Source organism: Puntigrus tetrazona, chromosome 8, assembly GCF_018831695.1.
Source record: "Puntigrus tetrazona isolate hp1 chromosome 8, ASM1883169v1, whole genome shotgun sequence".
Taxonomy (NCBI): domain Eukaryota; kingdom Metazoa; phylum Chordata; class Actinopteri; order Cypriniformes; family Cyprinidae; genus Puntigrus; species Puntigrus tetrazona.
The window spans coordinates 21,236,941-21,247,509 of NC_056706.1; the positions used below are offsets into that span (position 1 = coordinate 21,236,941).

General features: G+C 40.5%; 1 long non-coding RNA gene across 1 annotated transcript; it reads right to left on the reverse strand.

Moving 5' to 3' along the window:
- Positions 1-9,144: 9,144 nt before the first annotated feature.
- Positions 9,145-10,247, reverse strand: LOC122350047. The gene is made up of 5 exons (XR_006251554.1): positions 10,209-10,247; positions 10,000-10,103; positions 9,514-9,592; positions 9,296-9,434; positions 9,145-9,216 (listed from the first exon to the last, which is right to left on the reverse strand). It is a non-coding gene; the product is annotated as an uncharacterized LOC122350047 (long non-coding RNA).
- Positions 10,248-10,569: the final 322 nt, after the last annotated feature.

Consider the following 10,569-nt stretch of genomic DNA (forward strand, 5'->3'; position numbering starts at 1 on the left):
TCAATTCGTCTTTAAACTAGATTTGAATTGACAGTGTGTCTGCTTCCCCAGTTCAACACAGTTAGGAGAAATTGTCCCAGATCTAGTTTAGGTGCTAGATAGAAAAAAGGATCTGCCGCCTGCAGTTGGTTTTTATTATTCTAGGTTTTATCAAATGGCCAGAGTTATGAGAACATTAGAGCGACGTGCAGGAATATAATGTGATAGAAGCTTGCTCAAGTATTGAGGAGCTAAACCATTCAGGGCTCTATAGGTAATTAATAAGATTTTAAAATCTATCCGATGTTTGATAGGGAGCCAGTGCAGTGTTGACAGAAAGATCTAGTTTTCTAGATTTCCTAGTCATCAGGTCCAGGTTGGACAAGTTGCACATAAAGTGCCTCCAGCTTGTTTGAATATACTGATATCCTGCTGTGCAAAAATGTTACATTGAATCTCCACACCAGGAATACTGGATCCAGTGTCTTATCTGAACCCATCAGGATGCATTTGTTTTGTATGGTACCGAAAAACTATGAGCAGAGTTTTGTCTGATATCCAAAGGTAAATGTCTTCTGTCAGCCTGAGATGTTTACAGTGGAGGCCCATACGTCTAAGTATGGTGGAACCCAGAAAACTATTCTTTCAAGCTCTAAAGACATTTGAATCCGTCATTCATCTGTCATTTCTGTCATTCAGAAACATAGCTTTTCATATCACTTCTATGCTGATGACACTCCACTCTCATCGTATCCTGGAATTACTCTATCTATTTATTTTTATATATAGAAAAAATGAATCAAGAATTTTATGATAGGAGAGAAAGTAAGAATACAGTCTTATAACACTCAGATATATATATATTTTTAATATGATTTTACTAGTGGGATCAGGGCAATATAGTTCATATATGTAAGCAGGGATAGAAAAATAAAGCAAACTGTGACGACATATACCCAAAAATATTTTGCAAGACCCTTCAGAGACCATCCCATATGACCTTCAGCTTTTACCAGCTTCACAGTGCTGGAAGATGTCCACTATTAAAAAGAGCAGAAGTACATTTAGTACATTTAAAAGACAAACCATGGAAAACGCTTTTTAAATATTGATTACTGTGGAGCTATGTGGCTTTCCAGAGAAAAGAAGTTCTCACCAACTTTACAAAGCCTGAGAAAACATGAACCTCTCAAGAAGGAGACAAAGGCTTATTTAATGGTATATTTATATGTTTTTATTAGGAGCAGTCTGCTTTTCTTGCAGTGAAACACTGATGTAGATCTCTCCAGAATGCATCTCTGCAGTGTTTCCTTTCCTCTTCAAAACTGCATCATCAATCAGCTTCTGCTCAGCTACAAGACAACAGTGATTTAATACAAACACACCGAGCACTGAACATTATTCCAGCACTAGTACTGTGGTACTCTATACCTCTTCACATAGAAGAGCATGTATCCGTTTCTCTCGATGTTACGTGATGCTTTGGACCAGCTGGATTTTCTGATGGATGAGTCGCTGCATTCCAGCCATCCAGATCCACTGAGGTCAGGGATGTGACTGATGTAGTGCCCTAAAATCACAGAGAGACTTTAGTGCGCTGTGTAAAGAGTGAATGAGAGGACTGAAAATGTAGAAGAAACATGTCGTACCACAATACAAACTGCTGCCCAGATGTGACACAGCAGCAGATAGTCTGTACTGTGTGCAGCTGCTGTCTGATGCTTCCACCTGTTAAACACAATCACTGATTATTACATGATGCTCCTGCATTTAAATCAACATCCTCCTCTGTTTACCTCCTTTTACCTCTCCATTGTTCCATCTATCATTCTATCTATCTATCTATCTATCTGTCTATCTATCTATCTCTCATTCTATCGTTCTGTGAATTGCTGTCTATTAAATCTTTCCAGTGGTCTTGTAGGCTCAGTTCTATTCTTCTGTCCGTCTTGGCTTCTTTCTTTTGGGCTCTTGCTGTTTATCACTATCCTCTCTCCGCTCTCTGTGGAATATCATACATCAAGAAAACCAACAACAATTCTTTTAGAACAAATGTCTTCCTGGCGCTGTCTTTCAGAGTAATTCAAGTGACTGTTTCACAACATGCCAGCAGAGGGCAGATGTTTGGGCCGTACCTGTGCTGCAGGACAGAGAAAACTCTTTTGGGACTTTCAGTCGATCCTTCAGCTTGGACATTGAGGATGCGATATCAAAACGCATGACCAGAAGCACCAGGATGCTGTAGAGCGAGTCACATGTTTAGAAGTTCTAGACTATAGTTAGTTATTTCAGCGTTTAGTTATTCTGCAGCTCAAGGTAATAACTGATTAACAGCATGTCTTACCGTGGAAGGACAATTACTTCCAGCTCCTCAGAGGCTGTAGAGCCGGCGCACTCGCTGCATGAGCAGTCAAACGAAGATCTCTGGAGAAAACAAACAACAGTCAGAACTACAAACACTAGTTGACCTTTTACATCCTCCTGTTGATGTGATGTCACCGACTTTGAAGTACTGCTGCAGGCTGTCTATGAGGCATCCTCGAGGACCGATGACCACAGAGAGGTAGTTGTAATCCTCTCTGAAGCTCCTCTGGAAGCCACAGCTGAAACCAAAGAAGAACATCAGAGTCGAGTAAATGAGTGTGAGAGGCTGAAATGAGCGCAGGTGCGGATGTGTGATGTTACCTGTTACAGGTGCGCAGACGGTTGAGCTGGAATTCCATATTAGCCACAGGACAGGTGTATTTTGGCCAGTAGCTCCGCAGAAGCTCGCCCTCTTCTTTCAGATGGGACAGGCTGACCATCAAAAACTCATGGGCGTCCTGAAGGAGAAAGAGCAAAGTTTCTGCATTTGAAATGTTCAAGTATCTACTTTATCTAAGAGCAAATGATGATTAGGTTAAATGCAAAAGTCCAAAAATAATAATTTGAGCATGTATATCCAGTTCACCTGCTGATGGTCTCCCAAGAAATCTGGATAGCGTTTTTCAATGCAGGTCTTTAGTGCTGACAAGAGCTTCGTCTTCAGCCTCTTGTCATCGCCTGTCAGTCTGCTCACGTGCAGCTCAGAGAGCGTCCTGGTGAGAAGATTACATTGAACTGCTTTAGTTTTGCTGCTTTAAAATCTTATTTTTCAATTTCGATTGAAATGTAATATGGTGTTGGTACCTGAGCATTGTGTTTCCCTCGTTGCAACGTTCCTGCTGGGAAAGCACATCTTCACGGAAGGGAGAAACTGTGAGGAGGCACTGCAGCACTGAGTTCATGTAACACGTGTTTCCTAAATTAGGGAACCTGTGACGGGACGTCTTCAATTAGAGCGAGGGTGTGAAAAAAGCACATTATAAATAAACCTTTTCCTCATTCGGGTACAACATTTACCCTAAGTGCTTGATGTTAGTTGGCGATGCTGTCAGCACAACCTCAGCCTGCTCAGAATCATCCTCCGTAATGCTCCTGGTGCTCTGCTGCCGCTCAGAACTGCACTGTATGAGCTTCAGTATTTCAGCCTGAGACAGACCGTTAGACTGCTCCGTCGTACTGGCCAGCACACCGAGGATGCTGGGAATACATCAGGAACATCTAACAATTTTGTGCTTGTCTAAGTTAACGTTTGATTTCTGCAGCTAGTCTGCCTTGCATCGACGCAGCGTTTATTCCCGTCACCCACCAGTCGAGATCCACATCAGAAATGGTTGGATCTCCACTTGCATCTGTGAAAAGATTAAAAGTTATTGTACTTCACATATTAGGAAAATGAATTGAATTGCCATAGGTTCCTTTTTTGTAGTGTAATTCTTAACTAATACACTAGAGGTTTTAGAGTAGAGGAACTTCTCTAACCTTCAAGAACGGCTGCGGCCTGAAGTTCAGTCTCCACATCCGAGGGTCTGCTGTCTGCAGATGAATCTGAGGCTCTTCCGTCTCTGGATGAGGAAGTTTCCTCAGAGCTGGAAGTGGAGCTCTGCTCTCCAGCCGCGTCTGATAGAAATACAATTTTATACTGTGCCAACTAGATCTTTAAAGATAGATGACCTTGAAGTATGTGAAAGCTTTAAACATTTCCTAACCTCCGACTGCGTCTTCCTCGGGGGTGGCAGCCTGCAGATCAAACTCTGGATCAGAGGATCTGCTGACTGCAGGTGAGGAAGAGGCATCAGACGAGACATCGGTGTGTGTGCCGCCGCCGCTTGTCTGAGTCTCGACGGTGGAGGACTCGTCCAGCTCAGAAGACGACGACACACATGGCAGAAACACAGATAGTATTCTGCGGAAAGCCCGGCGCAGAGATGGAGATTTGCGTTTCCGGGACGAGGAAGAGGAAGATGAGGAACATTTGGCACCATCAGCAGGTGCAGCAGCGGAGGCCACCACATCTGGAGATGAGGACTCAAATTTCCACCACTTCGTCTTTTTCTTCTTCTCCTTTTTGACTTCATCCATTGTAGCACAAGGAAAGTCTTTAGCCATTTTTTTCTAGAGACATAAGAAATATCTTTCAGAAAACAAAGAGTCTCAGTTGTTTTTTCAACAGATAAAAGTAGGCTAGTTCAGTAATTCAGCTTGATGCACCTTACCTTACTCCTGATCACACACTACACCGCGGACAGTTTCGTCATAATTAAGTTCAATGGAGTCGTTCTATTCGCGCGTTCGATTAAGCGGGTGTTTTTATTTGAATGAGCTGCTCGAGGAGAAATCAAACACAACGTGCAAAATAAGAAAAATCTACATTTTTTGTATTAATAAACACCGTTTTAGCTAGGCGACATCACTCAACGGTTTCAACATTACGACACTTGAAAAGTTCAATAGACAGTTTAATAAGGAAGTACAATAACATTAAGTCCCGTAGCTTAGATTCACAGCGCGTCTCTCAGCGACCAGCCGATTCATTTCTGAATAAGTGTTTTGAATAAATTAGTTGAGTCAAATTTTCATTAATACATGCATAAACATCTGATGTATCTGTTTGAATAAACCACCCAATGACTTACTTATTTAAAAAAAAAAAGACTTTTTAAATGTTAAAACAAAAAATGTAAACAAAATGATGAAATACTGACACCTGCTGGCGCTCTAATTTCGTTTGAATTCCACCATAATTTCTTGTTTGTAAATAATTCAATTTGAGAACGCATGTATACTAATAATAATCACATTATTATACTTAAATTTCTAGATTAAACATATGAATTTGAATCGAAATATAATATCTATATCTATCTATCTATTAGCTATTATCTAGTAGGCCTAACTAAAGGGAAAACGGGACGGGAATATATAGGCTATATTTGTATTGAATATTATTGGAGCAACAGATTTTGCATGAAATCATACAGCCATGCAACAAAATATAATAAACAATTAATACTTGTTCAAAACCATGATGTTAGCTCAGTTTTGAACAAGTATTAATTGTATTAAACAACAAAAAAAGTTGTATTAAACAACAAAAAGTTGTTGTTGCTTTTTTTTTAAATAGATTTTTGTTGATAGGTCACTAAAACAACAAAAAATAAAAATATATATTTTAAAGTACAAAAACAAGATAATTTTAAACGAATTTTTTAGAAAGTGCTACTCCAAGGTTTTGTGACATCTAGTGGTTTAGATGAAAATAATATCAAAGGCTGTTTAAGGCTTTATACTGGCTGTTGGGTGCTGTTCCTTTAAGAACGTGGTTTTTCAGTGGACTCATGTGATCGTTTAAGCGAAGGGCTTGTTAAACATCTAATGATTTACATGAAAGTTTGATGTAAACCTACATATTCCCAGCGTGGTGAGAAATGTTTTCGTTGGTTAAATAATACGATGTTTTTGATATAACACTATGTAGATCGCTATTTGTGATTTCCGCCATAGCGCCTAAATGCTTAATATACTATGCGTGTGTTCCCATTAGTGTAAATATATGCTGTTTGTTATGTTGCGTTTAGTTGACAGACACAAGTTTGTGATAATACTTAATGCAGTATGTGAGTTCTGCACTAGTGGAATAAAGACAAGAACAAGTTCCAAGTTAATGTTATCATTTCATGGGTAACACTGGCAGGACTCTGATTTCATTCAACTCAATACTATTGTGGAGTCGGACCACAGTGTTGTTTGTCTGAGATTGAGGCTTAGTTCTGTCTGTAGTACCTGAGCTAAATGAGCTCCAGTCAGTGTAGCACAAAGTTCTAAGCGAGGCATTGAGAGCAGCTTTTTTGGTGCAACTCAGTATCTGGCCATGACAAAAGATACATGGGTTCATGTATCCACACTGTTCATCCTCCACTCGAAGGTAGGCCACTGACCCATAAGCTTCCTCTGACGCATCACAAAATACGTGGAGATCGACAGCTGCAGAATGGGAGTTGGAACATTTGGGAAAGTAGCATCTCGGGACAGCTATTTTCTGTAAATTGTGCTGTTCCTCTTTCCACGTTTGCCACAAAGAGAGGAGCTTGTCTTAAATAGGATTACTGTCTCCTTTCCAGAGAACCTGAATGATGACTTTGGCCCGGGGTGGTGAAGGGCCAATACAATAAAACTTCTCATGGTGGGTGCTTCATCAGACAAGGCTCGTTGTTTATCAGAGACACAGTGCCACCTTAGCCTTAGTAGATTCTTGAGGGTTCACTTTGTTTTCCACAAGCCTGTGATCTTGTTTCAGTTGGAAGATGAGACATAACATCTGGGATGTTGCTTGCCCATTGTCGTATTTCGAAGCCCCCAGCAGCAAGAAATCATGTAGAACTTATCAATGACTCCATAACATCTTCATTGCCGGCTATATGGTCTTTGACATATCGTTGAAGAGCATAGACTGCTCAGCATGGGCTGCAGGTTGATCCAGACGGCTATTCATAAATGTCTGGACTGCGCTCTTGTGTCTGCTGGGCATGACTGTTGCGCCAGGTTTAATTTACTAACTGAAAAGGCATGTACAATCTAGAACTTAACTCTTGCATTTGAGACAGCAGACGCTTCAAAAAATACAGCAGTCCCCTTACGCTGGACAATATCATGTCTCATTGTTCTCAGTGTTAAGACTATCTGTACCCATTTTCATTCATGTGAGCAGTGAGGCATCATTGAGTGTGTTGGTTGTTTAGGCTGAGAAGGTGGATGCTGCTCTTTTACGACCTGACTTTCTGGTCCAGATGAAGTTGTATTTGAATGGCGATATCTTCATCACAGAAGAGCTGTATTCAAGTCATTGCATGTATATTAAGTTGCAGTTTTAACAAATAGGTGCGGACTAACTTTTCGGTCTTTATTTCTACAGACTATGATAGCTTTGGATATGGACAGAAAGGTACATGAAACCTCAGTTTGAGCTGGATGTAGGGATGTATAATGACGAAATTAAACAATTTGTTATTAAATGCAGAGACGGTCTCTGTAATCAATTCGACGATAACCGCTAGAAGTTAAGTGTCCCCAACAAAGCAAGCCAGAGGCGACAGCGGCAAGAAACCAAAACCCCATCCATACAGAATGGAGAAAAAAAAACCTTGAGAGAAACCAGGCTCAGTTGGGGTCAGTTCTCCTCTGACAGGACGCCCAGCACTTAACCTCCAGTTCAATTTCAAAGGCAGCTGTGTCAGATAGTGTAAATGACTTAGTGAGTGTGTGTGTGTCAGGATCTGGTGATCTGTTCACGGTGCGCATCTAGGTGTTCTGGTCTCTGATGAACATAATCTCTGGCTGCTGATCCACCATCTAGTCTGGTTACAAACTGTGAAACGGAATAAGAAAGAAACAAAACTAATATTAGTGTAGATGCCATTCTTTTTACGATGTCACAAATACATTGTGTTTTATGTTCCCGGTTCCAGCTGATCTAATTAATGCAGCCTAAAACTCCTTTAACGGATTTGAATAATAACAGTGTATTAGTGTGTTATGTGTAGGCTAGGTTAAAAGATGTGTCTTTAAACTAGATTTGAATTGACAGTGTGTCTGCTTCCCGAACACAGTTAGGAGATTGTCCCAGAGTTTAGGTGCTAGATAGAAAAAAGGATCTGCCGCCTGCAGTTGGTTTTTATTATTCTAGGTTTTATCAAATGGCCAGAGTTATGAGAACGCAGCGGACGAGCAGGAATATAATGTGATAGAAGCTTGCTCAAGTATTGAGGAGCTAAACCATTCAGGGCTCTATAGGTAATTAATAAGATTTTAAAATCTATCCGATGTTTGATAGGGAGCAGTGCAGTGTTGACAGAAAGATCTAGTTTTCTAGATTTCCTAGTCATCAGGTCCAGGTTGGACAAGTTGCACATAAAGTGCATCCAGCTTGTTTGAATATACTGATATCCTGCTGTGCAAAAATGTTACATTGAATCTCCACACCAGGAATACTGGATCCAGTGTCTTATCTGAACCCATCAGGATGCATTTGTTTTGTATGGTACCGAAAAACTATGAGCAGAGTTTTGTCTGATATCCAAAGGTAAATGTCTTCTGTCAGCCTGAGATGTTTACAGTGGAGGCCCATACGTCTAAGTATGGTGGAACCCAGAAAACTATTCTTTCAAGCTCTAAAGACATTTGAATCCGTCATTCATCTGTCATTTCTGTCATTCAGAAACATAGCTTTTCATATCACTTCTATGCTGATGACACTCCACTCTCATCGTATCCTGGAATTACTCTATCTATTTATTTTTATATATAGAAACAATGAATCAAGAATTTTATGATAGGAGAGAAAGTAAGAATACAGTCTTATAACACTCAGATATATATATATATTTTTTTTTTAATATGATTTTACTAGTGGGTTCAGGACAATATAGTTCATATATGTAAGCAGGGATAGAAAAATAAAGCAAACTGTGACGACATATACCCAAAATATTTTGCAAGACCCTTCAGAGACCATCCCATATGACCTTCAGCTTTTTACCAGCTTCACAGTGCTGGAAGATGTCCACTTATTAAAAAGAGCAGAAGTACATTTAGTACATTTAAAAGACAAACCATGGAAAACGCTTTTTTAAATATTGATTACTGTGGAGCTACGTGGCTTTCCAGAGAAAAGAAGTTCTCACCAACTTTACAAAGCCTGAGAAAACATGAACCTCTCAAGAAGGAGACAAAGGCTTATTTAATGGTATATTTATATGTTTTTATTAGGAGCAGTCTGCTTTTCTTGCAGTGAAACACTGATGTAAATCTCTCCAGAATGCATCTCTGCAGTGTTTCCTTTCCTCTTCAAAACTGCATCATCAATCAGCTTCTGCTCAGCTACAAGACAACAGTGATTTAATACAAACACACCGAGCACTGAACATTATTCCAGCACTAGTACTGTGGTACTCTATACCTCTTCACATAGAAGAGCATGTATCCGTTTCTCTCGATGTTACATGATGCTTTGGACCAGCTGGATTTTCTGATGGATGAGTCGCTGCATTCCAGCCATCCAGATCCACTGAGGTCAGGGATGTGACTGATGTAGTGCCCTAAAATCACAGAGAGACTTTAGTGCGCTGTGTAAAGAGTGAATGAGAGGACTGAAAATGTAGAAGAAACATGTCGTACCACAATACAAACTGCTGCCCAGATGTGACACAGCAGCAGATAGTCTGTACTGTGTGCAGCTGCTGTCTGATGCTTCCACCTGTTAAACACAAACACTGATTATTACATGATGCTGCTGCATTTAAATCAACATCCTCCTCTGTTTACCTCCTTTTACCTCTCCATTGTTCCATCTATCATTCTATCTATCTATCTATCTATCTGTCTATCTATCTATCTCTCATTCTATCGTTCTGTGAATTGCTGTCTATTAAATCTTTCCAGTGGTCTTGTAGGCTCAGTTCTATTCTTCTGTCCGTCTTGGCTTCTTTCTTTTGGTCTCTTGCTGTTTATCACTATCCTCTCTCCGCTCTCTGTGGAATATCATACATCAAGAAAACCAACAACAATTCTTTTAGAACAAATGTCTTCCTGGCGCTGTCTTTCAGAGTAATTCAAGTGACTGTTTCACAACATGCCAGCAGAGGGCAGATGTTTGGGCCGTACCTGTGCTGCAGGACAGAGAAAACTCTTTTGGGACTTTCAGTCGATCCTTCAGCTTGGACATTGAGGATGCGATATCAAAACGCATGACCAGAAGCACCAGGATGCTGTAGAGCAAGTCACATGTTTAGAAGTTCTAGACTATAGTTAGTTATTTCAGCGTTTAGTTATTCTGCAGCTCAAGGTAATAACTGATTAACAGCATGTCTTACCGTGGAAGGACAATTACTTCCAGCTCCTCAGAGGCTGTAGAGCCGGGCGCACTCGCTGCATGAGCAGTCAAACGAAGATCTCTGGAGAAAACAAACAACAGTCAGAACTACAAACACTAGTTGACCTTTATACATCCTCCTGTTGATGTGATGTCACTGACTTTGAAGTACTGCTGCAGGCTGTCTATGAGGCATCCTCGAGGACCGATGACCACAGAGAGGTAGTTGTAATCCTCTCTGAAGCTCCTCTGGAAGCCACAGCTGAAACCAAAGAAGAACATCAGAGTCGAGTAAATGAGTGTGAGAGGCTGAAATGAGCGCAGGTGCGGATGTGTGATGTTACCTGTTACAGGTGCGCAGA